The following is a 27006-nucleotide window of genomic DNA, read 5'->3' as shown; positions in this document are numbered from 1 at the left end:
GAGGCTGTGGTGTGGTTGAACCTGTGGGAAGCGAGATGCAGCTGGCTACAGGGTTTTATTTTTCCTTTTAATATAAAACACTTGTGAACAAAATACATGCGCCCCTTTGAGGCGGGGTACACCACCTAGGCCTCCCCTTGCAATGCTCTGAACAAAAGGAAGGACCCTCCCCGGGCTGTTCTCGGAGGAAGGAAAGCCCCTAAAGCCTCCAAACCACGAAGGGAGGAAGGTGTTTCCTTGCAGCTCAGGCTAAAGCTCTGGAGAGGCTTGGGATTTCAAATCCACCTCCATGCTGGTTACTACTTCCCAGCTAGCAGGGCTCCTCACACCATGTACTGACACAGCGAAACGGGTGTAGGGCAGGAGTTAGGAGGCAGGACGCCTGGTGGTTTCCTTGGCACTTGCCCTTTCCGTTGTCCATCTTCCATCCTTTGCTAGCACCACATTTGCTAGTGTAGTGGCTTTGCCTGGCTTTTCGTTATAGGAACGTGTATTCCAATATGGTAAAAGCTTGTGGATTCCAAAGGAATCTTGCTCCTTGCGCACACAGGGCCAGGGTTAGGCAGGTGCTCATAGAGAGGCTGCAGGAGCTGAGCTGCTCTGCAGTGTCAGGGTGCCGAGATGAGTGAGCTGAAGCAGCCTGGACGTTGTGCCGTGCCATGCTGTGCCTTTCTGTGCCGTGCCATGACGTGCCATGCCAGGCCAGGCCATGCTGTGCCACCTCCCAGCAGCCCACCCCTTCCCAGCCAACAATTCCCTTCCAGTGGCCGCCTCAACCCTAACTTTGTATCTGTTAAACCTCAGGTAATTGCTTTTAGATGGGTGTAATTAAGAAGCCATTAGTGTAAAGTTTCATTTCAGTTTATGCTTTGGTCTCCATTTGAGCAGAGAAATATGAAATTAAGGTATTAGCTCCTTTCAGAGAGATGAGTCATGAGCTAATAAGTTTCAAGAGCTGTTTCTCAGCCGTAATGATTCTGCTTTTCTCTTTCCAAATCTTCTCCTCCTAAAATCTTGTTTCTGGAGAATTCCTTTAAAAAAATAAAATAAAAGGGAGAGGGAAGACTTGTAGTGAGGTATCACTGCCAAGCTGACAGCTGGAGAGACACCAGCATTTCCCTGTGGAATCTCCCCGCCGCAGCCGGGGATGCACGTGGGGGCAGCATCTAGGCAGGGGTGTGACACAGCAGGCGTGCAGGGGGCACAGGGCACACACCACGCAGGGTCAACCTCTGCTTTTGGCTGGGAAGGAGGGAAGCAATGAATGCCTGAAACGTCCAAGGAGAGAACAGAGGAGGTGTCTGGGCTTTCCAAAGTAGAATATAGAAGTAGAGAAGAGGAACGTGAGTTTGCCCAGGAAAACGGAAGGTCCTTGGGGGATGAGGCCAACCAAGTGCTGGCATGCACAGCTCCCAAGGAGTGTGATGTGCCCCTAGGGCTGCAAGCGGGGAAGTTCGTGATGGGGTCAGCACTGACCCAAACCAATGGGCTGAGCTGGGGAACGTTTTTCCCATCAACAGCTAAGCCAGCAGCCGGTGGCCCTGCTCACCTCCTCTCCCTGCAGCCTCAAGCCCTTTGAAGCTGAAGAAATGCCTCCCTTTCTCTGCTCTCCGCTTGCCGCCTGCCTCATCCCTGCTCTCTCCTGTGGAGCACCAGCTGGGCACATCCATCCAGCTGTGCAGTGGCACCCGAGCTGCCCAGACAGATGTGTCCCAGCAAGAACCAGCTGGACAGATGTGCAGTGGCCAGGCAGATGCGCCCCAGCAAACACCACGAGCTCGCAGCCACGGTGTTTGCACAACCAAATCAGTGCCAGTCAGAATTGCATATACAGCTAATCACGGCTTAATTAGACTGTTCAGACTGCGCGAAGGGTGCTGCATACAAGGAAGGGAGAAAGGGGATAGGTGTCCTTAGTTTGAGACTGTGAAATGCTACTGAGCATCAATAATGCATCGCAGTAATGTTCCTGTATGAATTGGAAATGCCAAGCAATCAAAGGCCATATGTATTTAGCTTAGATCCACATGATGTCCATGTATTTTTAATAGTGTGGCATCTTTGAAGTGTGTTTATGAAGCACAGCGTTCCTCTCTGTAGCCGTGGAGGAAAGAAATGGCCCCTGGCTGGCAGGCACACGCTTCCTCCCCTCCGCGGGCTGCCCTGCCTCCCAGGCAGGGATGTTCCTTCTTCCCGACAATATTCTGGCTTGATAGGAGCAGGTGTAAAATTAGCAGGCAAGGGGGAAAGGATGGATGATTTCTATTAATCTAATCTAATCCAACCTCTGTCTTCTGTCGGCTTCATCATTTCCAGTGTGTCTTCAGAGTGGGTTTTTTACCCTTGTTTTGTAGCTGGCAGGGAAACGGGTGGCTGGGGATCGGAATCTGAGTCCGGGAGCATTCATCTGCAGGTGGGCGTCCTGGGCTGGCAGCTGCACTTACCCACACTGAAACTGGGAAGGAGAGGGGAAAAAAAAGGAAAAGAAATGAAAAGAAAAAGCAAGTCACATGCTTGGTTAGCGGGGCTCTTAAAACATTAGGCTGGCTAAGAAGGGAAGTGGTGGGATGCTGAAGCTTTTAAATGAAGTCTAGAGGCCTTTTTAAAAAGATGTGTTCTCATTCATCTGGGAATTTTTGCAGTATTGCCAGCTTGTGTCTTTAAAATGAAGAACTAAATGCTTTAAGTTTCTGTGAGAGCTGGTAAGTTTGGGATGAAACCGAAATCCACATGGTTCCCGCAGCTGGCTTGTTTTTTACCTCGCTTGTTTGTTTTGTGCTGCCAATGTTGCGTTGTTGTCAGCTTGTTGCAGGCATTGCTTGGGAAAGCCATAACCTTTGCTGAGAGGCATATTTTATTATTCTGCGATCTTTTAAAATCCCTCCATGTTTCTGGGAGTGTTTCTGCCTGGCACTGGGATGCAGGAAGGGTGCAGACACTGGGAGATCCCAGTTCTCCCCGCTCCGTGGTCCTGCACCCAGCTCTGCTGCTCCGGGGGGCACCCGGTGGCTCCAGCAGAAATCAGGGCTACGCCAAAGGCAGAGAAACTCCCAAAGACTGCAGATCCCTAATTCTAGCAGAGGCTTTTGAGAACACTGATAAAAGCGACGCTGTCTTTGTAAAGCAGAAAGCATTCTCTCACCTTGATTAAGGCCCCGTGCCCTGCCCAGCCCTGCAAGGCACAAAGAGGCAGGATGCTCCGGTGGCCCAGCAAAACATAAAGGGGATGGCAGAGGGGGGGGTGGAAAGAGGGTGCGCTGACACAAAACTAATTCTCCTTCCATTTTAGCTTGTGAACCCGCTGAATTGCTTGTTGTGTTACATAAGGGAAATCACCGTGCCGGTGCCAAAAGGGCAGCCTTGCCCGGCATGCTGGGAATGCGGCGTGAATGCTGAGCGGCCGGTGAGAGGCAGGAGGGGGCACCCAGCCGAGCCCCCACATACTACTGCTCTGCACATGGGTGCAGTGTGGGGGGGCCCAGGTCTCCAGCCAGGGCTGTGCCGTTGTCCACATGCCCCCCTCTCATCCTCCCTTCCTATCCCTTGCCTCCGAATCGCGCACACCCGTGCTGCCGGCGCTAGGGGAAAATTAGCAAACAGCCTATAAATTTTACATGAGTTCCTGAGACCAGAGAGAAATTAATTTGATGTTGTCTTTTGATAAAGATGTAACCCCCTTTCTCTGACTTCAATTTGCTGTCTTCCCCCCCGCCCCCAGCTTCGCAAACACTTTTTCTTGAAGGTTGCCATTTGGTTCTTGTGATAATAGAAGTGCATAAATAAATGAATAACCCACTTCAAATAACCCCCAGCTTGTAAGTAGGAGCAGATAGAACACCACCCACGGAAAAACAAAACAAAAAAAATAATAGTAATCAAATCAAGTCAAATCACAGGCCGGTTGCCTCTGGTTCAGATTAGCTGGTTTTATTCCGTGCACAAGCCTCGGTCGGTCCCGTGCGAGTGTCCCAAGCCCTTGGTTTGCTTGGTGCAGCGCAGGGGCACGAAGGATGGAGCAAACGCGGGGACCTCCGAGAGCATCACAGCTGCCTTCGGAAAGGGGAGGCCAAGCTGTTGAGGGGAGAGCTTGAGGCCATCACCTGGTGTTTCTTGCACAGAAGTGCTACCTGAGGCTTCGTTTCCTTCCTAAAGCGGCAGGGGGTGGTATTTAAATCTGCCTTTAAATCTGCGTTGGTGTTTGGGAGATCGGGAGGCGGGATGTGCAGACAAGGTCGAGAATTGAGGTCTGCTGCGGACCGGTTGCAATGCTCGGGTGGAAGCTCACGTAAGAGTTCGTCCCTCAGCCTTACCCAGGCCCTTTGGCCATTTTGTTAATGGCGTCTCAGCTTTTTCAAGTCGTGTACAAACAATGGTTAGCGCCGTATATTTTTCCAGGAGCTATCAGTGGTTAGTGCTGAGTTAAGAATGTTTCTTTTTAGATTGAAAAAAAAGCTAAAAAAAGTGTTACAGGTCAAAACCCATTTCAAATCAAATAATTTAGAGTTTGAAAATATATTTGAAAGGCGAATGAAAAGAAAAGAAACAATTGAAAGAAAACTCCAAGCCCATGTTTAATCTGGAGCATTACATTTGCTTAAGAAATGAAGGTCTCTTCTCAAAAGTATTTAACCTCTTCACCTATTTTTCCCTTAAGCTGATTTTTAAAATTAATATGCTCAATATGAAACAAAGAAAAGCTTAGTATAAAAAAACTTCTGAAAAAGCTTTTAACAAAAGTTCTGAAATGCTTAAAGACTTTCAAAATCCCTTCAGCTCCCCTTTTTTGGTCCAAAACTCCTCACCAAATTTGATCCCAATTCACACGGAACTTTAGTTCATTGAAACAAAATGTTTCCATTAATGTTTTCATCATTTTTCAAAGTGTGCCCAGCTCATGTCAAGGCTTTCTATAGCAGTGATGGGCTATGCTCTGCCTCTGCACTTTTAGCACACATGCACCTTCCACCAACAGGTTTTCTTGTTCGGTTACCCCTTCTTTCTGTATACCACGTGTTCACATATTTTGCCAAATGGAGGTTCCTCTGTCTTCCCTCCTTACATGCCCCATTCTGTTGTTTTTGTTTTTGTTTTTTTCTCCCCATGGTGCCTGATCACCTACTTTTGGCACCAGAACTAAGTCCTTGGATCCAGCTTTAAGCGACTTGGTCATGGATGTTGGATGTGGTGGTGGACTTTGCTGCTCTCAGGATTTCCTCTGGCAAAGAGGTCCCCAGTCCAGAAGCTGCGCCTCCAAATATTACGCTTCATATAAATCTTTCTTCTTGAGACAGCAACGTAACCACTGTAAATCAGGTTTTGTATATATTTTTAGGAGCAGAGTTTAGAGGCCACTTTGCAAGGTGAGAAAAGATAAGAGCATGTAACAGAATCGTGTGACATCTGCTTCTCTCTTGGAGACTTTGCTTTGATTTTTCTTGAATTGTTTTTTGTCTGAATTTTTAATGGCAGGAGTTAGGCGGCTTGTCACTCTTCATGTATGGAAAACATAATGCTCTTTGATGTTCTCAGTTACTGTGTCATGTTTATGTGCTCTGACAGTCTTTGAACTGCAGCTCACTGCAGACAATGGGAAGGGAGCCTCGGAGGTGAGGAAAGGACTTTGAAAGAGCCCCGTTTTCTACTCCAGAAATGGCAGCATTTCACTACCATCCACACTGGTGTCCAGTGCCTTCAAAACATGAAAATTTTAGACTGGAAAAGCTGCATGACTGAGCCAACGGTGTGCGATATCTCTCTGGGCTATGTCAACACTTGGAGTTTTAGGAAGCATTAGAGCTTTTCAGAAACTTCCAATAATTTGACATAAAGACAAACTTCTGGAGCTTTGTAGAATTATTTTTAGTTTTATAGAAATAAAATTCAATGAAACTAAAAATTCATATTTCACCCAAGCACTGATCACACTGACAGGAACTGCTAGTAAAATAAATACATCCTTTCTGTAAGTTTTTCGTAGCTATCCAAGAACATAAAAGTGACAGGCAGTTGTTGCGAGGAAATTAGGTGCGAACAAGCCCAGATCTATTCCAGCTGCATACTAAATAAACACCTGAGATCCCTGATGATGCTGCCCAGAAGCTGCCCTCTTTACTTCTGATCAGCACAATGACACTTAAAAAGAAAAATCACAGTGCAGTGTTCTGTAGATCACTTTGCATGGCTTAGCGCGTTATTTAATGAGCTTCAGGGCACAATGCAAAGTGTGTTAGTTCACACGGGTCTTTCATTAAAAACTACAGCCAGACCTTTTATTTAGTCATTTAAATGGGCTGCTTCTCTTCAGAGATTCTTTTAAGGTTTGTTTTAAAAACTGCCCAGATTCAGCTGCAAAGCAAACGGATCAAAACACACATTAGGTTGTTATTTCAGGAACAGCAGCAGGTAGAAGACACCGCTGCAGTCATGGCCCTGTCGTGTTGGATGCCAGGAACAGGGAGCAGCAATAGGCAAGAAAATCTTGCTGCTTTGCATGCACCAGCATCCTGACACACAGGAACACACAAAATTTGTCTTTTTCTTCCCCTTACCATGTTATTGGGACTCAGTGATCGCCTGGGGTTGCTACCCCCTAAGTATCCCTGGCCCTGTTGGTTTGGGAGAGAAGTGGAGGTGAATTGGGTTCTGATCCCCCGGGGTGGCCAGCAGCGATGCCTTCCTCTCTGTCCCCATCCTTGCCATCTCCCTTGCTCTACATCGCGTGGCAGAGACCCTCCAGGTCCTCCTCAAAAGCCAATTTGGAAACCTGGCAGGGAGACCAAGCAGTCAATTCCATTTTCTTCTCCTTCTTCTTCCGAGCACAAAACCTAGCAGACCCCTTCAGAAAAGACTCCCTGTCACAGGAAGGGGCTCCTTTGTATGCGAGTTGCAGCGTCTATTTTTCAAGATAACCTTTATTTCATGTAGTGAGTGTTAGCTTTGCTGAAAAAGAGAAAAGCCAAGATAACTCCTTCACCTGTGGAACATTATTACGCTTTCTGGAAAAAAGAAGAATGAGTCGTTCTGGTGCATGATAATGGAGGTGGAACAAATCAGGCAGAAACAGGTGCCGAATGGCACCTCTCTCTATTTCTCCCCACCCGTCTGTCTTTGCAATCTCACTCTCTTTTCTCTGTCTGTCTTCCCGTCTCCAACACAGGCTGACTTTTCTCTCTCCCTTCTCTCATTACCTACAAATTCTCCATTTTTCTTATGCACAATATAAGAGCCTCTGGGACTCATCAGCAAAAGCTGCGACCGACAGCTCTATTATTTGGGCTGTCTGTTGAGGTGGTGGCTGGGCTCCTGCCCTGCTGTGCTCGGTGCTGTACAACCGAAGCACAAAGTACTGGCTTCTGCAGCAAAAGGTTTCCAGCCTAAAAATTTTGCGGTTTGCATTTGGCTGCAAATTGGTCTGTGGGAACATTTTCCCCCCGGGAAAAGGCTGTTCTTTGGGTAATAGGTAAAATGTGAACGCTTCATTGGAGTACTCTAATTCCAATGACATTTCAAAGGCAAAATATTGAATCAATTTGAAATCAAAATGGATTTTAAATTTTTTATTATTTTGGCTGCTTCCTGCTCCATTTCCCACTTGTTTTCACTTCTATATTAGAATCTTAATTCTATTCTGTTGCATATCTATATACCATCCAGTATTGCAGTACTAAACTGAGCCTCAATAATATCAAAATGAAGCATTTCAGTAGGTGGTGGCATAACTTCTGAAGAGACATACTTCAAAACCGCATTTTCTGACTTGGTCCTGTCTGAGACATAAAGAAATGTTTAGTTGCTAGATTTCTCTGGAGACAGAATGCCTGTTTTCTCATCAACTTTAATGATGAGCCCTAAGAAAACCTGGGTTTGATCAGACAGAACAAGGCACATTCGAACGCGTCTTCGGAATTGCATGCTGATATTGCAGTGTGACAGTGATGTATGGAAGAGGTTTCCCTGTCCCTCAGCATACCCCATCCTCCCTGTGAAAACGTGAATCATGCCTTCTGCTCCCAGCTGCCCGCTTAACTCCTCGTTTGAGAAATGATTGCGGTAGAGGAAGGAGGCTGGTTGTGCCATGGCTCCGAACCAGACAGCAGCCGATGTATGTCCCCCAGTCCCAGCATCCCCATGGAAAGCCATCGCCACGGGGTGCAGGAGGTGGCAGAGACTGCTGCATGCACCTTGAAGGGAAGGAGGACATCCCATCTGGAATTAGGACTTAAAATGAAAACCAGAAATAAAATTAATGATGTGGGAAGAGCATCTTAGTCATTTATCCTATTGCTGTGGAGCAGGGCCAGTGGGAAGCCCGGCTGGCTTTATGCTCTAATCAGGGCAATGTGTTTGCAGAGCTGGCGATTTCGTATCGGCTGGATCCTACTGGCAGGGGAAAAGTTCTGCAGCACACGCCTGGGTGAGCTCCGTGCACATATAACGGCTCTAAAAGTTGCTACACAGAGTCCGTGCTGCACCATAAATTACAGGGTAGTTATTTCTTAGTTATTTAGCAGTTACAGTGTAATTAGTTCCACTTAATGTCAACTTTTGTCAATACGTCTTCCATTAGCCAGAAAATTATAGCTGGGTTTGAAAGCAATGGCGATACACGAATTTCTCTGAGAATGGAGTCAGAGAGGGGAGGAGGAAATGTGCTGCGGGGAGGGACGGGGCTGCTGGGTGAAGGCCATGCAGGTCTCATCTCCTCTGCATTCCTACAGGCTCTCGCGTCCTCGCATCCCCACACACACAAAGCACGCATCTCCTCTCCAGGATCGATATTCCAGCCCAGGCTGCAGAGAGGAATCAAACAGGTCCCTGGAGAAGTTTGCTTTGGCTGCTCAGAAACAAACAGACAAGCAAGCAAGCAAGCAAATAAAACCCAAGATCTGCCTTAAGATAACATTTGTTGCCTGTGTTTCATGGAAGAGCCTAATTAAGAAGTATGCCTTAGATTTTGGGGATCCCAAAATCTTTTGTTCAAAGAGGGCTTGATTTCCAGCTGCTTTATTTTTGGTCATTGCAGGAAGTCCAGCTGTTCCCACACCCAGAAATTTAAGAAAAAGAAGTGTTGACTCCTTTTTATTTGTTTGTTTTGCTTTTGAAACTGTAGATATCATGAAAGGATTGAGATATCTGAGTTTTGCCATTGCTTTGAATGGGGCCAGTGTTTTGGTCCTTAGTCCAGAAAGGGTGAAAACTGGGGAACTCGGCTTTAGGAAAAGCAGGGAGAAATATTTTCGTATGTCGCAATATGCTGCATGGTGAGGGATGAGACAAGCTATCTGTCCTCCTACAAGAGCTTCCACTTTAGGGCATCATCAGTATTTGGGAGCAGTTTTATTATGAAAGAGTTTTTACCTGTTTCACATTTCAAAACCACGTGGAAGCAGATTGCACAATGTGACTACTGACTGAAGTGCTAACGATGGAATGATTGGAAAATATCAAAACAAAATCTATTAAGATTACTTTGTAATGAAGCAGATCCATATAATTCTCTCTTTGTTTGTGCGACTAAACCAGGTCTCCTGTTATATGCCTAGAAGCAGAAAAGAGTCAGCATGGGTCCTTTTTTTTTTTCTAATAGCTTTCATAATTCCAGCCTCCAATAGTCCCCTCCATATAATTTTCCTCTATGAGTATGCTGTGTTGATTTCACACAGGGCCCTGCATATGCTAAATCTGGTCCTTGAAGAAGAATTAAGTATTCAGTTCAGGAAAAAAATATCAGTCAGAATGAATGTAACGGTGCTGTTGGTATTAATACATCCTCCAAACATATAATGAAGTTCCTTCAGTTGTCTCGCACCCCTCTGTGTCCACCAGGAGGCCAGGGACAATGGGGCTCCTCCTGCTATTATAAAATAAACAATAATAACAACAACAGCAATAAACATTTGCACCACAGATTTTTTTTTCCTGACAAATATGAATTTCAAAATTAATGTGCACAGCTATACAGTGGTGATTGCAACTTCCTACTATTATCGATAATAAGACCAGGGGCATGTAAGTCAACGAGCCCATTGCAACTGAAGCACTGAGACCAACTAAAAGCTCTTCTGAGAAATCCTTGGAGATTTTATGTATACATACACATACACAAAAATCCCCAACTATGCTTGCATAATGAAGTACTGTAAGAAAGAATCATGATCTGAGGAATTCCATAAGCAAAAATAGAAGACGAATTCCTCTGATAAATAATGCACTGTAGAATACTCACTGAGCAGAGTCCATTCCACCTTGCACAGGTTCCCATCCATGTGGAGTTTCCTTCTCTCTGTGGGCAGCCTCATCCCAAATACACTAAACGCAATATATGCAGACATTTATGTCTATTTCTCTTGAATATTTCAGGCCACGTTAGATAATTCTGCCCCACAAAACTCCCTTGCTTTAGCAATCCAGGAGAAAAATAATGGGCTGTGTTAATGCTTGAATGCACCATATCCTAAAGTACTGTAGAAGCAGCAGGGATTGGAAGCTGTGGAATTTTGAGTTATGGGTCAGGTGTTGGTTGGAAAACAGCACAGAGGTTAGCTGAGCCTCAGTCCTCATGGGAATAAAAGGATTTCAAGCACAGAAACCAGGCAAAAGGACTGGTGCTTCTGTCCGGCCCTAGGGTCACGGCTGTCGCCTTAGCAGAAGTCGAAGACTGAGGAAGGAAGCAGAGTGGAGGAGGGCCTGGTCAGCACCAGCTGTGGGGGCTCTGATGTTTGACATAGCCTGGGAAAAGAGGTCCCCCAAAACCTGCTCCCAGGCTGACTGGAGGTGGCCATGTCCCACCCAGCCTTCCTCACAAGGACGAGGGTGCCCGGCTGGGTCCCCGCTGGGGTCGGGAGCTGTGAGACATGACAGTGGCACCCAGGCCCAGCCTCGCCTCCCACCATCCCGGGGCACTCATTCAGTGCCTCGAACCCCCTGGGTTAGCACACTTAATGCCTGTATGGGAGGTGATTATTATGGGATGCCACCACTTCTGCAGAGAGCCCTGCTGCCCACGCTGCCTCCTCTCACTGACTGCTGAGGTATTTTTGCCTGGGGCGAAGCCTGAGGGCCTGCCAGCCCTGCCCCAGCCCGCTGCCACCCCGATCCCCACCGGCCAAGCAGCAGGAGGGAGGATGAAGGGTGTGACGAAGTTATGACAAGTATTTTGACAAGTGTTGACATGGGAAGGAGAAACCATCACAAGTAACTGTGGGCCTGAGATAATTTCAGCCTCAGGGCAGAGTCTGGAAGGTCCTCAATGACGTCAGGAGAGTTTCTAATGGCATCAAGTATTTGTCATCTCTTTTTGCCTCTCTCCTACACATGCCCATGTCTACCGACATTGAACCTACATCCAAGCTTTGCTGTTCCAAATCTGGAAGGTGTTGGCTGATCAAGGGGAGGATGTACTGAGTCAGGTGCCCCATGCTGCATCCGTAACTTCTGGAGCTCCGTGATGGAGCCAAAAAACAGCTACCACCCACAAAAGCCATGTGGCGGATGCTATGGAGTCACAGCCCAGGCCTGTCTGTGAGGCTGGTGGGCTGTGAAACACTCCACAGCCTCCTCATTCCTTGGAAATGCAGTTTGGCCATGAGGGGTTGGAAGTCAGTCCGATGGGAGTGGGGACATCTTGGCTGGTTGGCAGGGAGCTCACTGGGGACAGTCTTCCAGGATTACTCAGAAATACATTTTGCTGTGTCCACATACATGGCCCAACAAATTCAGTGTCTGCTCTTTTGCCGAACATGTGGATGAGTAAGTTTTGCAGGCTGGCCAAATAGGAAGTTTCTGGTAACTGCAGGTCTCTACTGTGGCCATAATTTGGGACTCTAGGAAGGATAGGGAAGACCTTCCACCTCTGATTGTATAAGAAACAGAGAAAGAGAGAAGATGTAGGAGAGTGCAAGATGCAATAGAGAAGATCAGCAAAAATGGGGAGCGGAGACTGTGTGCTCTTAAAGAATCAACAATACGCATAGAAAAGGGAATTACCCAGGGGAGTGAAGTGTGTGTGCGGAGCTGTGAGAAATGTTATGGAAGAAAGATATTAAGGCGAAGCAACTGATATTTGAAATGTTATTTGAAGAGAAGTTTTAATCTGATAGGGCGCAGACAGAGAATTAATGGATTTTCAATGAGTTGCATAGCGCTTTGGGACAGTGTAGGGAACAAAGCGAAGTTCCGCTGCTGGAGGTCAATGCCACATCCCTGGCACAGAGCAAGCCGTCAGAGAAGAAATCAAAAAAGCAATTGAGAAATAAAGTCTGCTGAATTCCTCAGAGATGAGCAGGAGTTTAAAAAAACAAAACCGAAGCCCATAACTCCCATATCTGCTTTCCTTTTAATTACCCAAGAGTTCAGGTTGGATGGCTAGAATCAGCGATAGGTATGTAAGCGGAGGAAAACAGGTAACTGTGAGGCTTCTTACAAGTCCTTCAGAATAAGAATGGCTCACAGAGCGGATTTGTGCATCAGCAGGCGTGTGGGAGGGCCACAGAGGGACTGGCTGGGGTGCCAGCAGGAGCAGCACGTTCTGGGGAAAACTCATCACAGTCCACAGCCTGATTGGCAATGTTGGTCTCGAACCACTGGATCTCCCTTTCACCCCCAGTGGCCTGCATGACTCAGTAGCCCTTCTGGAGGGCAGGAGACCTCATTTTGAAGGCATTGCTTCAAAATGTCTTTTGGAAGGGAAGAGAGAAAGAGGAAATGGAGCCAAGAAAAGGAAGGGAGGAAAAACGGTGCTCTTGTATGACAGAGCAGGAAGATCCGTGTTCAGATAAACACCACTGTCTTGGGTCTGAATGAAACTCCCTGGGCAATCTAGAAATCTTACCAGCTCTGCAGCTCTTCTTTTTTTTTGCTCATCTGTTTTAGTCTATCTTGATTTCTCCTTATTTCTTAATCTCTATTTCTTATTCCATTCTTTTAATATGATCAGAGGCCATAGATATCTTGTGTTTCCCAGAATCCCAGTTAAGGTCTTGTTGGTATCTGGAGGGCAGAAAGTGGTGGGGGTCATGAAGGTGATGAAGCAGCAAGTTGAATCATTGCTATTATTTAAGTATTTCTAGGAAATGCAGACCATTTGCGTTTGTCTTTCTGTTTTTTTAGCCCCCAAATTTCTTTTCACCTAGGGAAATAGAGCTTAGGTCAAGTCTCTGAAAAGAAAATGATCACAGTTTGCTTAGTTTTTCTGGAGTCAGGCAGCTGGATAGAATCAAGAGACTGTGAAGATCCTTCTGAAAAGGGAAGCTGCAGTGTGAGGTCCAGGACTTTCAGAGAAGAAAAACTCTACAGGGAAAGAGCTATTTTAGAAAAGCCCCATCAGCCAGCCATTCAACTGGTATTTGCAATCAGCCATGAGACACAAATGCATCAAAAAACAGGCGTCCTTATTTCTTAATTCTTGTTTCATATATTGATGCCATCAGTAATATTATGTATAACCAATTAACAAGAATAATGGCTCTCAGCAGCAGGCTGAATTCTTCACTGCATCTGATTCAGTACTAAACCATCCCAAGAATTCTTCTGAGGCTGCATTTCTCTCAGTGTGTTATGGAAATGCAGTACACCTTTTAATCAGGAGGGACATCTCTACTTAGGCGGCAGGCTGGAAAATTTCTTCTGTGCAAAATGCTGTGTTCTTACCTGACTGAAACCTGAGATTAAACTCCAGCTGATGTCATGGTTTCAGGAATAGGCAGATAATGCACTTCTAAAACTTGGAACTGAGTAATGCATTTTCTTTGCATTTAGATTTTTTTACCCATTTTCTTATAAACGGAACTACACCCTTCCTCCCCCCAGTTAACAAATGGAAATTGGTTACGTCTGGAGGATGGCATTAGGACTAAAGTACTCTGCTGGGACACTCCACTGGGGATTTCCTGGCTCCTCTGCAGTCTCCAGCTGTGATCAGTTTTGTAGAGCTGCAAGTCGGTGTCCTTGGGAGCTGAGCTAGGGTCAAGAGGAGGACCACAGCCTCTCGGTACTGACGTGCCCAAAGGAGACCATACATTTTTTCAGGGTTGCCATTCACGCCTCTGAACTAGGTACCTAAAAATGGGAAATGGACAGGGACAGGTTATCCAATGGCTCAACCACCCTCACTCAAAGTAGTCATCTAAAATAGCCCCATCCCTTGCAGTCGGTGAAAAGACTGGCCCCTCCAGTGTACAATTTGGAAGCCGAAGAAATAATACCTTTATTGAAATTGTCACAATATGAGCACTAATTCTAATGTGTCCCTGATTCGTGGTTCCTCATATGCAGAAAGCAATCTTCCTTTTTTACTACCTTTTCTAATCAGAGTATATGCTCTTTCAAGGCAGAAATCTCATCTTTCATTTTGCCAATGTGCAGCATCTTAACACATTTTCATCATAGCTGGGCCCAAAAGACTCTCTCTCGGTATAAATGACCGATACCAATGAGCTCTTATCATATTACAGTAATACAAAAGAAAAGATGGAGCTTCAGCTTAGATGCAAATTTCAGTCCTGCCCAAACAAACCACCTTGATTTAATGATGCAGAGCATGGAAGAATTACATATACATCATCCCATCAGGATGAGCTTCACCTTCCTCCTCTGCTGCTTATTCCTGTTTCAGGAAGGAGATTGAATTTAAGTCATGGAGAAAGGTGGATCTGTTCTGCAGCGCTAAGAATATGTAAAGCCCCAAATCAGGAAATAATAGCATTTCCATTTCTGAATCTTTTCAGAAAAAAGACGTTTACAAGTAGCTTTTCTTGGAACAGTAAAGATTTTTCTCTTTTTCTTTTTCTTCTTTTTTTATTTTACTATAGTGAAATCTTTAACAAATAATCATTTCACACTGTACAGTTCATCAATAGAAGCAATAACACCAGGTTATGTAATAAATTAAATATGATTTGCAGTTGAAAGTAATCGTGCTTTCAGGCATCAGCTTCTTGTCACATTAAGGGCTCTGGCAAACAGGTTTAATATTCGAGGAATGAACAGAATTATTGACAAGCAGAGGAGGAACTAGACAGCAAGTGAGCATCGTATTAATTTTTCAGAGACCGATATTGCTTTTCCTGCTGACATTGCAACAAACTTTCAGGGCTGGCTTTTGCTGTGGAGGGTTTTGGTAGCAGTAGTGGTGGCTTGTTTTTTCCTGAACTTTTTATCTGCCATTCTGTTCGTGCCTGTTTGGGAGGCAGAAGGGAAGAGGGGGAAAAATAATGGTGGCTCACAGACAGCAAGGACAGTGTTACTTCTGGGTTTATTCTCCTAGAAAACTCAATTCAAGGTTAACTGAGATTAGCTCCAGTTCTACCTTTCATTATACCAATGGGAATCTTTATTGCTTTTGAACAATGGCATACAATTCCCATCGTGTTTCTAGAACATACAAAGATTTGGGGACTTCCCACTGTTTTTTGGCTTAGAGGGAGATTCTGATCGTTGAAATACTGGAGCCCATCTAGGACAGTTTCTCAGTATGAACAGTGAAATTCAAGTCAGAGTTACAAAGCCTGGCTGGAGTATCTAGGCTTCCTGATATTTGTAACTTCTGGGTGTCACATAGGAATGGTAATTGAAAAGCAAACTTCCACATGTCCAACTGGTCCTGTTTCCCAGAGATGAGTGTTGAAAGTGATGACAATTCACCTTTTTACCTATGTTTCCAAAGTGCTACGAACACAGCTGAAGGGGAAAAAAAAAAAAGTAAGAAAAAGTGTGAATGGCCACTCCGAGGCATGTGTTTTGTCTAAGGCAGAGGTAAAAATAGCCACTGACATTTCTCTTGTCTCAGATTTGAACTCTAAGCACCACACCCTTCCTCTGTATGTCTCATGCAATTTGTCACTCCAGAAAGATGGAAAAAAGGTGTTAAATAAAAATAACTAAAGCGCCTTTCAGTTGATGCAATATGGAGAGGCAGAAGAGAAGATTTGTGTGGTGTCGTGGTCAGTGGCTGCTCAGATCAGAGGCATCTGATAGAAATTGTCATTGGAGGTCCTCACAGAGAGCAAGTGTCTAGAGATTTCTGCATCCCTGGGAGAAAAGCTGCCCAAAGCAGCTCCCTGCACGGCAATTGCATTGTAGAAGGGATGGATTAGTGCTTGTCTTCAGCATTTGTGAGGCAATGGGTGGGATATCCAATCCCTTAGGCGTTTAAACACAAGAATCCTCACAGGAGGTAGTTTGGGAATACTCTCCATTGTCCACCCCAGGGTGGTCAACCCAGTGCTTTTGAGCCTTTTTCACATTCCTTGGAACATGGGGAGGAGAGGATGAGGGCAAGAGACAGCTCTAGGCTGGTCGGTGATGCTTTCATAGGCTCTGTTCAACCCTTTCTCTCCACTCTCTCATCACTGTCCAAAGCTCTGAGGGCATTAATACGGCTGGCAAGGCAGGCAGTGCTGCAATGAGCCGGGCAGGCTTTGCAGGTTGGCAGCACCATCACTTGGTGGGCCAGAAAACAGCTATTTTAGAAGGGGGACTGTTTTGCTGGTCACATCAAATAACACTCAGGTCTGGTTTGTTCGTCACAGTAAGCTTTCATAGTCTGACCTTGGCGTATGTGGCCAAATTTTCAGTAATGACCTTGGGTCTCCGTGAAAATCCATATAACTGGAGATGGCCCTGGCCATGGTCTCCATTCAGCTATGAAATGTGCCAGCTACCTTATTCCAAAATACCCCAGAATGACCTAATTTCTCCAAATAAATGTCAGAGTGCAAGAGAGCCAAGAGAGGAGAGAGGAGAGAGAGGAGCTGTTTGTCTTAATCAGGATCAGACCCAGCCTCCCCACCCAGTCCAACAAATGAAATCAAATCAAGACTCTGATAAGAGCAGGATTTTCTTTTTCAATGAAAGTTGATGGAAAATGTGGTGTTCAGTTCTCATCTCTCTTACTGGAAAGCTGGTAAACTGATGAATGTCATCAGCTTTCAGATTTGCCTATGTGATTTTCCTTGCTGCTGTCCTGGGACTTGTTTTAAGGACTTTTGTATTTGATTGTGTGCAAGACTGGATAGATCATTGAGCTGAGCAAGTCCATCTAAAAATTAGGGTGGGATGGTCTCAGGAATAATAAACACAAGACCCCTTTCAGGTTATGAGCAAATTCAACTGTTTTATCCTCTCCATGTGGAAGAAGAACCAGAAGTGAGAGATATTAAAGCACCAAAAAGGTATTGAGATGCATCTGGAGGTCTGGGACAAAAGTGTAAGAAAGAGGCAAAGTTACAAGAGAAACGCCAGCATATGAGCACCCTTCTTGTAATGAGCTGTTTCACAAAATGTGGAAAATGTTAGAAATTTGAGCATCAGCTGCATGTCCTAATGGTGTATTAACAACCTAATATACCTTGGAAAATGTTGTTAGAAGCAAGTAGCAGAATAAATACAGGAGAAGCATGAAGCCATTTGTACCTGAGGTAGAACCTGTCTGCAAAGAGCTAGAGGGTTGGAAAAGGGATCTGGATAAGGATTGCAGCATCCAGGACGGGAACTTGTGCTCACATCCAGGCCACTTCTTAAGAGAAGGTGGGAAGGAAATTTCCTGTCCTTACAGTGATAGAAAGCAGACTGATGAACGTGATGACCTGTGGGACTGTCACAGCACAGCAAAAGCTAGCTCATTCAGAAGAGCTCTGCATTCTTCAGAATAGGGCCGAAAGAGTCAAAATAGTAGCTACGAGGGGAGTCTTCAAAATCCAGTCTCAAATACTAATCATGAGGATTGCAAATAAGGTCTCTGAATTACTGTGGATGGCCACCCTGCCCCAAGATGCACCCATCTCCCTCCCTGCAATGAGTGTCAGGGAGACAAAGTCAAAAGCCTGGACTGTTGTGGGTGAAGAGTGGAGAGAAGACTTGGCTGCAGGGTTGGTTGTTTGGTTTTGTGGGTTTTTTTTTGTTTGTTTCTGTTCCCAAGCTTCTTCAAAGCTGGTGCACCAGCTTTAAAGCTTCTCTGATTTCCATCAGTTCCCTATCTAAGCATTTCACTGGCCCTTTTTCCATGGGAGCTGTGGAAATCCTGCCATCCCCGTTGTACAGATAAGGACCGGTGATGCAGAGGGAGAAATACATGCAAAGAAGTGTGAGTGTGCCTGTCAGGCTCTGAAGTACATCTGAGAGTCCCGCTAGGTGCCTAACTACCCATAAAGAGCTGAGACTATTTGGTTGCCCCAGAAGTCAAAGGAAGATAAGAACGGGAACTGGGTTCCTGATGTCACTGGGCATCCTCTTTAAGATCCATTTTCTCTGACTGGTGAATGGAAAGGAGCTGGGGTCTTTCTCTTACAGAGATTAGAATTAGAAATGGATTTGTTAAAGCAAAACAAAACAAAGCGCAATCCTTTGTGTTAAATCTTGCACAAGAAGTACTTCTGGGTTTCTTCCAGATTTAGATATATTATTGTTAAAATAAAGTAATATTTATTCTTATCCTCACACTTTGCCTTTTCTATGTAACCAAGTTGCTATTTTTGAGTTGAAAGCATACACACAAGAAAATGCAAATCCCGAATTTCAAAGGCACCTTCCACTTGGAATTGGATCTATTTTCGTTCCTGTGACTATCCTGAACAGCTCTAATTGTCATGCCCCACTCTGAAATCCACAGTGCGCTCCTCTCGCCAGCATATTTTTGGATTATTGTTCATTGTGATCAGCCTTTTGTGTTCCTTTTGATATGGGCCAAATTTCAACATGAGGTACTGAGTCATGCATAATGCGGATCTTATTTGTGTCTCAAAGAAACCTTCCTTTTTCTATTCCCATGTACCTGGGCCAACACCTGGCAGAGTTTCCTGCGTTTCCCAGACAGACAAGGAAAAAAGCACCTGAAACCCAGCAAAGCGCAGAGCATTCAAAACAATTCATTTAATTATTATTACAAAATGTAGGGAGTGCCAACTTTGTACCATAGTTTCTGCGCTCCTGTGTTTTGTCCAAAAACAGAAGAGTGAGAAAATGTCCCAAAGAGAAAAGAAAGAAAGAAAAGTTATATTGCAACCAAGGACTTGGTGGTGACATGTTTAATTTCTGTGCACCAGAACTACAGTCAGAAAGGAGTGGAGATTCAATGAACAAAATGACTAGGAGATTATGATTGATTTTCTAAAGGCAAATTATGTATTTTAAGCACTTCTAGGGAGTGATGAAGAAGTGGAAGGGCACTTGGTGTAATGGTGTGGAAAATCCAAATATTCCCATTTGTGCTGTGTTTTGTGGAGTGCTTTCCCCACGTCCATACTGCACTGTGGCACTTCTACTACAGGCTGCTCGCATGCCTATGTAGCATCACCGCTATGGACTGGGCTTCCCTGGATCCTTTTAAGTCCCCTGCAGCTTTTTGCGTCTCTTTCAGTTTCTTACCTGATGCATAGTCAACATACATAAGCACCATTTGGTATGTTATCAAAAGGAGGGATGTGTTTTCACTGGGTAATGCAGAAAAAAAGATTGCAGGCAGAATCTGCAACAGTCTCTGCAATAAACAGCATCCTAAATGTAGTGTGCCCTCCCTTCCTCTGCACAGGCCTCTGTGAGTGGCTTCTCTCATCCTGGATCTTGGGGCGCTGAGCACAATGTGCCTGATGTCGGTGCTGCTGCTTTGTGCCCCAGCTCTCTGCCCAGAAAATTCCCCTGACCTTCATGCCTAGATTTGTTGAGGCAGGTGAACCAAGCAGGGGCTCCTCCTCACCTGCCCTGTAACCCACAAGCCAGGCTGCCCAGGGAACCCATGCAGAACAAGCTCCAGCGGATTTCTGTTTACTGCTTGTGCTGACCAGCTGCTTCACAAATGGTTGGGCTATTTTAGTTTTGTTGCCATAATCATTTGGCTCCCTTGGTGCTATCTGTCACTTGCAGATGAAAATGAAAAGCCTTGAAAGTCAGGTGACAATAACCCAGCGTGTCCAGGAATCGGGGGGTGGAAGGTGGGAGCACAGAGCAAAGCAGGCTGCTGTAAGTAAATTGTTAAGCACCCTAGAAATGGAGTGCTTGACACTGGAGAGAGGGAGCGTGTTTGTGAGGGAAGTGGAGAAACACAGGAAAATGTATTTTTTTTATAACTGGAGACCACATCCCCTTGAAGGTTGAAATTTGATTTTTCAGTGGCCAGGGCTCAAGACACACTGATTCTGTCTCAGCTGCATGCTCTGTGCCATCACATGCGATGCTCGAGGAGGAATTATTGGGCTAAAATAGGCAATTTGACTGCAGGTCTCAGCCTTGTCCGTGCAAGATGAAAATTGTTATTCTGGATATAAGAATTCATAATTGCAGGGCAAATCCTTAAAGCTATGGTAAGGGAGGTGATACCCCAAAGGTGATTCCTGCTATCTTTCCCCAACTCCGTGTTGACCTCAGTGCCGGGGAAGCTCATGGAGCAGATTATCTTGAGGGTCATCACGCGGCACTTGCAGGGCAAGCAGGCGATCAGGCCCAGTCAGCATGGGTTTATGAAAGGCAGGTCCTGCTTGACGAACCTGATCTCCTTCTATGACCAAGTGACGCGCTTGGTGGATGAGGGAAAGGCTGTGGACGTGGTCTACCTTGACCTAAGTAAGGCTTTTGACACCGTTCCCCACAACATTCTCCTCAAGAAACTGGCTGCTCGTGGCTTGGACTGGCGTACGCTTCGCTGGGTTAGAAACTGGCTGGATGGCCGGGCCCAGAGAGTTGTGGTGAATGGAGTCAAATCTGGTTGGAGGCCGGTCACTAGTGGAGTCCCCCAGGGCTCGGTACTGGGGCCGGTCCTCTTTAATATCTTTATCGATGATCTGGATGAGGGCGTCCAGTGCACCCTCAGTAAGTTTGCAGATGACACCAAGCTAAGTGCGTGTGTCGATCTGCTCGAGGGCAGGAAGGCTCTGCAGGAGGATCTGGATAGGCTGGACTGATGGGCTGAGGTCAACTGTATGAAGTTCAACAAGGCCAAGTGCCGGGTCCTGCACCTGGGCTGCAACAACCCCAAGCAGAGCTACAGGCTGGGAGATGAGTGGCTGGAAAGCTGCCTGGCCGAGAAGGACCTGGGAGTATTGGTGGATAGTCGGCTGAATATGAGCCAGCAGTGTGCTCAGGTGGCCAAGAAGGCCAACGGCATCCTGGCCTGTATAAGAAGCAGTGTGGCCAGCAGGTCTAGGGAAGTGATTGTGCCCCTGTACTCGGCTCTGGTGAGGCCGCACCTCGAGTACTGTGTTCAGTTTTGGGCCCCTCGCTACAGGAAGGACATGGACGTGCTCGAGCGAGTCCAGAGAAGGGCGACCAAGCTTGTGAGGGGTCTGGAGAACAAGTCTTACGAGGAGCGGCTGAGGGAGCTGGGCTTGTTCAGCCTGGAGAAGAGGAGGCTCAGGGGCGACCTCATCGCTCTCTACAGTTACCTGAAAGGAGGCTGTAGAGAGGTGGGGGTTGGTCTATTCTCCCACGTGCCTAGTGACAGGACGAGGGGGAATGGGCTAAAGTTGCGACAGGGGAGTTTTAGGTTGGATGTTAGGAAGTACTTCTTTACCGAAAGGGTTATTAAGCATTGGAACAGGCTGCCCAGGGAGGTGGTGGAGTCACCATCCCTGGAGGTCTTTAAAAGACGTTTAGATGTAGAGCTTAGGGATATGGTTTAGTGGAGTACTTAGTGTTAGGTCGGAGGTTGGACTCGATGATCTTGAGGTCTCTTCCAACCTAGAGAAATCTGTGTGTAAATCTGTGTGTGTGTTTCCTCCACGTGCAGATGGAAAAGGCACGAGCAGTCTGTGCAGAAGCTGGAAGTGCAGACCTTGGGCTCAACACAGGTGTCACAGATTTTGTGTGCTGCTGGTGGAGGTTTCCATCAGCACGCACAGGATTGTGACAGGAGACCTTGTGGGGGCACGCAGGTAGGGGGCAATGCCCGTATTTCCATCCTGCGGAGGATCTGTGTGTTGGCTGCCACGCTGACTGACCTGCGTGGCGCTAACCTTGATTTATCCTGGTGGAGGAGAGGGGAGAAGTGAGCACAACAAGCTGAATCCTAGAATAGAAAAAGGCCACTGGAGAGGGAGACAGAGTGCAAGGAGGAAAAGTTAACGCCATGGCCTCTGTGATTCCATCTTTGCAGGTCCCTCAGGCAACATAACCGTAAACAGTCTCTTCAAAAAATGTGAATATTATGCTCCTTTCTGACAGGTTTTTTTCCCAATTTCCTTCTGTCTTTACAAGTAGCTGAAGAAAATAAATATTTAATGACCTATTTCAATATTTTAATGTAGGTTTCTTGGTTAAAGCATCACAAATCTCTCCATGAAAGGGAGACAATAGAATTACTAAAGTAATGAGCACTGCAGCAACTGGGAAGCGGGCTAGAAGGGAGAGGGCCAGAAATGAGGCAATGCTGCAGAACCCAGGGGCACATTGCTGCCGGATCCCTGACTCGCTTCAAATGCTGCTTTCCAGAGCTTCCTGGGGAAGAAAGCCCCAGCCAGTCTGCTGCTCTGCCCTTCACCAGTCCTGTGGGTAAAAGCACAGCTGAGTTTTCCTCCTCGGAGCCCCAGCCGGGCTGTGTTGCTTTGTGTAGGCCGCATCAGGGCCCTGGCTGTTGGTCAGAGGCTCGGTGGTGCAGCCGCAGCTCATGGTTCAGCTTGCCAACTCCCCAGGGACAAGGGTCCCCACGCTGCCACGGGCATGTGGTGACAGCCCTACAGGACCTGCTGTGCAGCCCGTGGTGGTGACTCTGTGCTCTCGATATATGGTGGGGTGCTGGTAGGCCTGCGCAGCTCCACCGCCTCTTCAGGTCTCTGCTCCTGCTGCTTCTCTCCGTGCAGTTGTTAGTACCGATGGATTATTCATGTTCACTCGCACATTAAGTCCTTCATGTGGCGCGTTCATGAAGGCCGTGCTCTCACTCATCTTGATCTACATTTGGGGTTGTTCTCTTGCACAGAAGAGTGGTACAGCGCACCCAGTGTAGGATCTTGGTGACACCCATTGGAAGAGAAGCCAGAAAACATTGCTACGGACCTCAGACCACCCTGTGTGTCCTCACACGGCCGTTGCAACAACTAGCACACATTCCTGGTGCTGAGCCAAGGCTGCGTCATTAAACGGCGTTCATCATGCAGACAGGGTGCGTGCACAGAGTGGCAGCCTTGTTCTCCTGAGACAGAGGTGGGCTGCAGCCCAGGAACGCAGCCGTGAGAAGGCTCTGTGAAGAGACAACCTGGGAGCGAAATCTTGGACCGGTAGCTGCGGTGAATATTTTATACCTCTCTCTCTCTCCTTACTCTCTCTGATCTCGGCAGCAGTCTCTAGTCAACATAATTCTTTGTGAGTTACTTTCGTTAGCAAAACCTTTCACCCTATGAAGATGTTCTACTTAATTAGTAAAAGTTCAATTTTTTTTGTCACTGACAGAGCCCCATACATCACCATGTCTGGAGAGTCATTAGCTGTAAAATTAATCAGGGTGGATAACGGCTGAATAGAGTCAGAGCCCTTTGTGTTCCTTCCCACATCTCTGCCTTCAACGTGAGAACCTTTTCAAGGAGGGGAATCCTGAAAGCATCTCCAGATATCCAGGAGACCAGTTTCTAGGGTAGCACTGAAGTGGGGGGTATCCCTGAGCCTGAAGCAGAGGGGGAACAAAGCAGGGGATAGCATGCCAGGATACTGTTACCCATGTCTGACCCCTGAAGCACCGCAGCTGAGGAACTCTGCCAGGATGCTGGGTGGCTGGGATTTTCCTTTCACACACCTCTGGGCACACATCGACGGCACCCTCTTGTTCACTTCTTCATGGGGAAGTTTGGTGCAAGTTTGTGATGCGAAGGAAGCAGGGCCAGGTTAGATAGGAGGCTTAGCACATGCCACAGCTTGAGGACTGTGTGCTACAAGAGTGCATCCAGAGGATATCCAGGAGCATGGGAGAAATTTACACAAGTATAGGACAGAGAATATAAACCAGGCTGTTTCTGCACTGCACCGAAGGAGCCGTGGCACAGCGCTCTGCCTCCTGGCAGATGATCTGCCTGGGTGTTTCTGGCAGCGCACCAACCCCTTGGCCGTCTTCTGGGCTTGGTGCCTGCAGAGCCAGAGTGCCTTGAGAGCAGCCTGAGGACTGCCTCCAGCAGAGGTGGTGGACATGAAACCAAGGTGCCTTTGCTGCCCTGAACTGCACTGGTATGCCCATTGCTCAGCAGTGATGCTGTCAGAGTTTTCTGCAGCCCATCGTGGCTCAGTGTTGGACTCCATCCCAGCTGTGTACTTATTGCTGCTCGGGAGGTCTCCGCTTCAAGGCAACTACTGCAATTTCCCACAGGCTCACCTATTTCCAAGTGGGTCAATAGACACAAGAAGACCAAATGACATGCTTGGGTTCACAGCATGGCTCAGCATGGATTTGCAGGTCAGCTTCTTCCTGGCTGTTCTTTATCTTTTCACCAATTTGCTCCCTGGGTATGGAGTCTCAGATTTTCTGCTGGCAGATGGAGCCCATCTGTGTCTACAAGCAGGTGGGGAATGTTGCAGGAAATTGTGCTGAGGATGTTGGAGGCTTTGCAGGAATTTTTGGACAGGTACATTAGCTTAAGAAGCTTTTTATAAGAAGAAAAATGTCTTGTGTTGTTCCTAAGTCCTCAGCCCAGGACAGTGCATATAAGTCAGTGTTACATTATCTCTTCCTGCTCTGGCACTTCTTAAAATTAGCAGGGAGGCGCTGGTGGCAGGCTGTGATGAAGAGCACTCATATCATTGTTTATTATTATTATTGTTGTTGTTAAGGGAGGCCTTACTGTTTGATTTGTAGCAAAGGGAAATTGTTAGAGATAACGCAAACAAATGCAAGCAAGTTGATATCGCTTTTAATTTTGCATAACTGATCACAGGACCTCCTTAAAAGCAAACTCCTATTTCTCACGGTACGCTTCATTTTGATATGGAACAAGACCAGACACGGGGAGGAAGCAAATATTTCACCTGCATAGAAATCTGTCTTCCCACTTGGCAATCTTCCTCCTCGGAAAGTATCTGAAGAGCAGACCTCCTGGGGGGGCCTTGCCTGGGCTGCTGCGCTCCCTCCAGGACTTGCCACTTCTCTGCTGCCGCGGCTGATGCTCATAACACTGAAACGTTTTGGAGTCTTCTTTGACTAACAAGTGGCTCAAGGCCTCCAGCTCTGTCCTCACACTCCTGTCTACTGGAGTTAAGTAAGTGTCTTAACAAATGGAAAGTGATTTCTCTGCCACATCCCTTCTGGGTACGAGTCCCACCCAACCAGAATCACGAACACTGAGGCCTTGTCCCTAAGGATGAAGCATGTGTATCTCGGTAAACAATTTTGTCCTTGGCATCTGATTGATTTATAAAGCTTGTTTTCAGTGTGCTTGTGCAGGGATAAAGCAGAAAAAATTGGAGCTTCCTGCCTCAAAACTCAATATCATTCCTTGCAGTAGGAGATCCTTGTCTTTGCAAGGCTACAGATCTTTTCTGATTGCTTCCCTGGGCAGACCAATGGGGTAGAGCAAATGTCAGAATTACCCCAACCCAGTATGGATTATGTATTTTTCCCCCTTTGCCTTTCCTCGTGAAAATAAAAGAAAAGGAGAATTTCTCTTAGGCTGAACTGAAAAGTTTTGTTTTCCAGTAAACATAAAAATTCTTTCCATCTTTGGGAATCTTTATGCTTAAGACAAATATAATTTGGTTAACAGAAAACCCTGTTTTCTTTTGAAAAGAGTCTTCATTTCGAAAATGCCAAAGTGGGATATTATCTTTCTTATTTGCTCTTGTTTTCAGATTAGTTATTTGAGGGAGCCAAAACAAATTTGTGAAAAGCTTTATGTGCTCTGAAATTACTTTTTCAGTGAACAAAAAAAAATAATTGACCTGTAACTTTATACCCAGCTATAGTTATCAAGCTCTGTTCCAGGCTTTTCTTAAGCATCTTTCCCTCTTAAGCTTTTATTAGCAAGGACTGAAAACCTCAACGTGCAGACTAAGTGGACTTTCAGGCCACAGTATGGCTTCACAATGTCTGTAACATACTGGACCCTACTGGGTGGGCTGCTGATGTGTGGATAATATCGCACATACAAGCAGAAAGATGCCCAAATCCCACATCAAGATCCCATCTTTAATGTACATAACAGGAGGACCATTAGCACATTAAATGGTAGCACAGATCATCACTGCTGATTTAGACATAAGAACGAAACGATATTGATTCAGGATTATGGCCAGGTAAAGACACAATCATGCTATTTGCTTTGTGCTTGATGTTCTGTAAGTGAACTAATTTATAGTTGGAATTAGTGTGATCTATAGAATAGAGGATGAGGATAGAAAGCAGTGCCCTGCACTTCATGAACCGAAGACTGGATTAGGATTTAGGGAAAGAAAAAAAAAAGGAAAAAAAAAAAAAAAAAACAGAAATATAGGTAACCTAGGTGAAAGGAAAGACATAAATTGGTCTGAATTCTACTGCAGTCAGAAAAAGAAGAGTTCTCTCAAGAGCTGCTCTAGCTGGGCTTATGCTGCTTTGCACTTCATTCTCATGAGCATAAATACACAACCTCATGCTGCCAAGTTGAGACCAGATAGATGGAGAGAAGGCTCAGGTACAGAGCTATAACCTGCTTCCCCTCTGCTTTCATAAATTAGCCCCAAATGGCCTCAGGGTGCCTGTTTCGCTGATCTGGAACACAACCCATAGCAGCTTTCTCCCAGAGGTGCCCTGTGAGGGTGGAGGGAGCGCATCTGGGCTAGTCACGAATTTTCTCCCCTAAGAACCAAAATTTAGCAATTTGTTTGATATTTACTTGGGGAGCTGATGAGAACATTTTGCAAATGTTCTCAGTGGAAAAAGGGAGCTTCATATATATGTATACATAAAACATTGTAAAATGATTTGCAGATGCTCTTCCTTTCTCCCACCCTTTTGCAGCCAGTACCCCTTTCTGGCAGGGGAAGCCCATGGTACATTGATAGGAGCAGACCTCGACAGCCCCAAAACCAGTGCAGAGACCACTGGGGGATTAAAAAACAGCATGTGCC

General features: G+C 46.1%; 1 long non-coding RNA gene across 10 annotated transcripts in view; it reads left to right on the top strand.

The window, feature by feature from the left end:
- LOC106037071 (uncharacterized) overlaps positions 1 to 27006 on the top strand; it is a 146914-nt gene that overhangs the window by 97079 nt on the left and 22829 nt on the right. The window contains exon 1 of one of the 10 annotated variants that reach the window (XR_007159325.2): positions 23070 to 23207. The exons of the other annotated variants lie outside the window; for them this stretch is intronic. This is a non-coding gene — a long non-coding RNA (uncharacterized lncRNA). Of the gene's footprint in view, positions 1 to 23069; positions 23208 to 27006 lie in introns of those variants that run through there. 10 annotated transcript variants of the gene reach the window in all.

The sequence above is a fragment of the Anser cygnoides genome, chromosome 20 (assembly GCF_040182565.1).
Source record: "Anser cygnoides isolate HZ-2024a breed goose chromosome 20, Taihu_goose_T2T_genome, whole genome shotgun sequence".
Classification (NCBI taxonomy): domain Eukaryota; kingdom Metazoa; phylum Chordata; class Aves; order Anseriformes; family Anatidae; genus Anser; species Anser cygnoides.
The sequence above is the reverse complement of the archived record's forward strand: the minus strand, read 5'-3'. Positions and strand labels throughout refer to the sequence as shown.